The sequence below is a fragment of the Silene latifolia genome, chromosome Y (genome assembly GCF_048544455.1).
Source record: "Silene latifolia isolate original U9 population chromosome Y, ASM4854445v1, whole genome shotgun sequence".
In the NCBI taxonomy this organism is placed as follows: domain Eukaryota; kingdom Viridiplantae; phylum Streptophyta; class Magnoliopsida; order Caryophyllales; family Caryophyllaceae; genus Silene; species Silene latifolia.
In genome coordinates, this window is record NC_133538.1 from 104583746 (window position 1) to 104587337 (window position 3592).

Here is a 3592-nt window from a genome sequence, read left to right on the forward strand (position 1 = left end):
TGTTTTTCTCGTGTAAGCTCCTGAATTCATCATTCTTCCTTTAAATTTGCGTAAACTTCCCCAAACCTGCATAAAAACACTTGCAAAAATATCCCAAAATACCAAATACGCAAGGTAACAGTCTATAGTCTCTATCTATGCTAAAATTGTCTGAATTCTAATTGTCCTAATTAAAAGCAATAAAAGAAATTCAACGTAAATTCAAAAATTGTTTATACAAGTTTGTACACGGGGCATTTCCCCGCTCACTTCCCAAAGCAATTCAGTAGCCCCTCGGAGGGCTCCTGACTGGAGGACGTCACCTCAGCAACATTGATCATCCTCTTCAGCTTCCATGAGCTTGAACTTGAATCATTAGGAGGAGAATAGTTCACATCCACATATGCGCGAACTTTTCTCACCCTTGCTCCTTTCTCACCAGCTTTAACACCGTCACTCCCACTTTGACTGACATTAATTGCACATTACCCTTTGACAGCTCCTTCATTGTTTTCATCTGTACCGCAGCAAGGAAAACAGACGAACTTTCCTCCTTTTTGCTCTCAACCTGAGGCGGAGGGGTCACAATAGCAGCACAATGCTCCAAATTTTCATTTGGAGTGTCAATAATAGGGTCAATAAAAGAGAGGGCATTGTAAGGCTGAGCTTGCATGGGATCCCTCCGGAACTTAGACTGATGGAATATCAGCTCCTCGTCCCCAACCTGAAAAGTCAATGTCTTGCCCCCGACGTCTATTACTGCACGGGCAGTGGATAAAAACGGTATCCCTAAAATAATAGGGGTATGTGCATCTTCGGGGATGTCAAGTACAACGAAGTCAACGGGAATAAAGAACCTCCCGATCTTAACAAGTACGTCTTCTATTACACCTAGTGGTCGTGATATGCTACGGTCGGCCATCTGAACAGTCATGTTGGTGCAATTAAACTTTGTCAAACCAAGTCTCTTAGCCAGAGACAACGGTAAGACACTCACGCTAGCGCCAAGATCGCATAACGCGTTATCAATCAAGTGGGTACCAATATGACACGGAATCGAAAAACTACCCGGGTCGGACTGTTTGGGAGGTAACTTATTCTGAACTAGGGCCGTCCCTACCTCAGTCAAGGCTACCGTCTCATTATCACTAATGTGCCTCTTACGCGATAAAATTTCTTTCATAAATTTAAGGTAAGAGGGTACCTGTGTCAGCAGTTCGGCGAATGGCACAATGACCTGTAAGCTTCTCAGGATCTCGGCAAATTTGCCGAATTGTTGATTAGCTTTAGTATTCTGTAGACGCCTCGGGAAGGGTACTGTGATGGGTATCTCGAGTCCCTTATTTCTCTCTTCTAATGTGTCAGTCGGATCAAGCTCCGTATCCTTTGGACGCTTCTTTCCTCTCGAACGAGGTCTTTCAGGTGATTTCTCACTCAATCGAGCACTAGCAGGCTCTCGATCAAGCTGTCCGTTATCTATACTACTCGATCGACCATAATTCCCATTCGATCGAGTAGTTTCTTCAACAGCATCACTCGATCGAGTAGAAAATTCACTCGATCGAGCAGTCGCCTTTTCCTGTTCACTCGATCGAGTAGAAATTCTACTCGATCGAGCACTTTCTTCATCAAATATACTCGATCGACCTCCAGAAACTAGTCGATCGAGTACCTTCTTAGCTGTCAGCTCATTTACTTTGATAGAACACTGTTCATCAGCTATTATTTCCTTCCTCGGGTCTAATTTCAACACTTCCAGTCCCTCATATGAACGACCGCTTCTCAAATTAATTAAACTTACCATCTCATGTGGATATTTGTCAGTTTGTGACGGTAAATAACCCGGTTTCCTTGCGGATTGATTCGCGGCTAACTGGGCAACTTGAGTTTCAATTGCCTTGATAGAAGCATATTTTTGTTGGTCGCTTAACTTCCACTGCTTTGTCAAAGACTACAACATAGTCTTCAACTCACTTATCTCACTTACCCCACCAGAAGACGAGGCACCTTGATTAGGTGTAGGAAAGAAAGGAGGCTTCTGAAAGCCTTGTTGAGTCTTATGTGGAGGAACATATGACTACTGCCGATGCGGAGGAGGGGTAGGATTGAGCACATTTTGACTAGTCCACCTCAAATTGGGATGGACTTCCCCTTGGTTATTATAATAGGAACCCCCTCCTTGCCTGTATTGTTGAAAGGCAAGGACTTGTTCCTTCTGTGTAAGATATCCAACAGCAGTGTGACCGTCATTGCTCCAACACCTCTCACATGTGACGGTCTCCCCTTTAGTAAGCATATGGACCATCTGAGGCTCCCCAGCAGAATGTAACTCCAACTTATTAAATCTAGCATTCATGGCTTCCAGCTTAGCCACAACTTGCTTATCGACTGCATGAACTGTTCTAATACCATCCCTTGGGTTTCCATATTCAGCACTGTGGTTCGCCATCTCGTCAATAAGGGCCCATCCCTTATCATCGTCGGTATTCTCTTGGAATCTCCCATTAGATGACGCATCAAGTATGGCTCTATGATCATCATACAGCCCATTGTAGAACTAGTTAGACAAAAACCACGGGTCAAAACCATGGTGAGGAAGAGACCTCACCAACTTCTTGAAACGGGACCATGCTTCATAGAGAGTCTCATCAGGTGCCTGCTTGAAACTCGTAATCTTAGCCCTCAACTGATTTGTGCGCTGTGGAGGGAAATATCTCTTATAAAAAGCAAGAGCAAGGGTCTCCTAGTTTGTAACCCCTGCGGCCGTACGGTCCAAGTCAGTCAGCCACTCCCTAGCTGCATCGGTCAAAGAAAAAGGAAATAAAACTTCCTTAATCTTGTCTTGAGGTACCCCCTTTGTGGCGGGGATATTAGAACAGTAGTCCATAAAGACCTCCATATGCTTCCTTGGGTCTTCACCTGCCACACCTCTATAGAGATTTCTCTCCACCAGCTTGATATAGGAAGGACGAATGTCAAATGTATTCCCATCCTCAGTCTGGATATTGAAACCTTTAGGAATATACGATGCTTTAGGCTCTGAGTGACTAGCAATGTTCGGCATCTTTACTGGTTGATCGGTAGAAATAGGAATGTCTTCTTCTAAAGACTGGTTTTCTGCGAAAATAAAATGATGTAGCTCTGGTTCGAAAGTACTCAAGTCTTCCTTTCGTGATTCTCTTTGCAGACGGAGTCTATGCCTGAGCAGTCTTTCTAGCTCAGAATCAGTTGCAACTAACTCAAACCTGTCTGACCTGGGCATAAACAACACTAAAAAAGAATAATAAGCACTGCCTCAAGGAATAAAAATTCCCTGAGACGGATATAATAAACGAAACAAAGACAGATAGGGCAATTGCCTCCCCGGCAACGGCGCCAAAATTTGATATGTCTGTCGTGTACCTATCAAAAATAAACTAACTAAACTAACTATATAGTTAGGGAAGTCAGGTCGATCTCCTCAGGGAGGCAATGTAATACCCAGGATATTCAAGGACTCTGTTGACCGATCCTGCTGACCAAGACAGACTGTAGGGATTTGTGGGTGAAGGATCAGACTTATTACATGAACCTTATAGGGTGGTTTACTCGACCTAGCAGAAGCTACTCGGCC

The 3592-nt window shown here is 43.9% G+C and overlaps 1 non-coding gene across 1 annotated transcript; it reads left to right on the forward strand.

Annotated features, from left to right (window-relative positions):
* Positions 1–2561: 2561 nt before the first annotated feature.
* On the forward strand, positions 2562–2667 carry LOC141636762 (small nucleolar RNA R71). Its single transcript, XR_012541348.1, has one exon. It is a non-coding gene; the product is annotated as a small nucleolar RNA R71 (small nucleolar RNA).
* Positions 2668–3592: the final 925 nt, after the last annotated feature.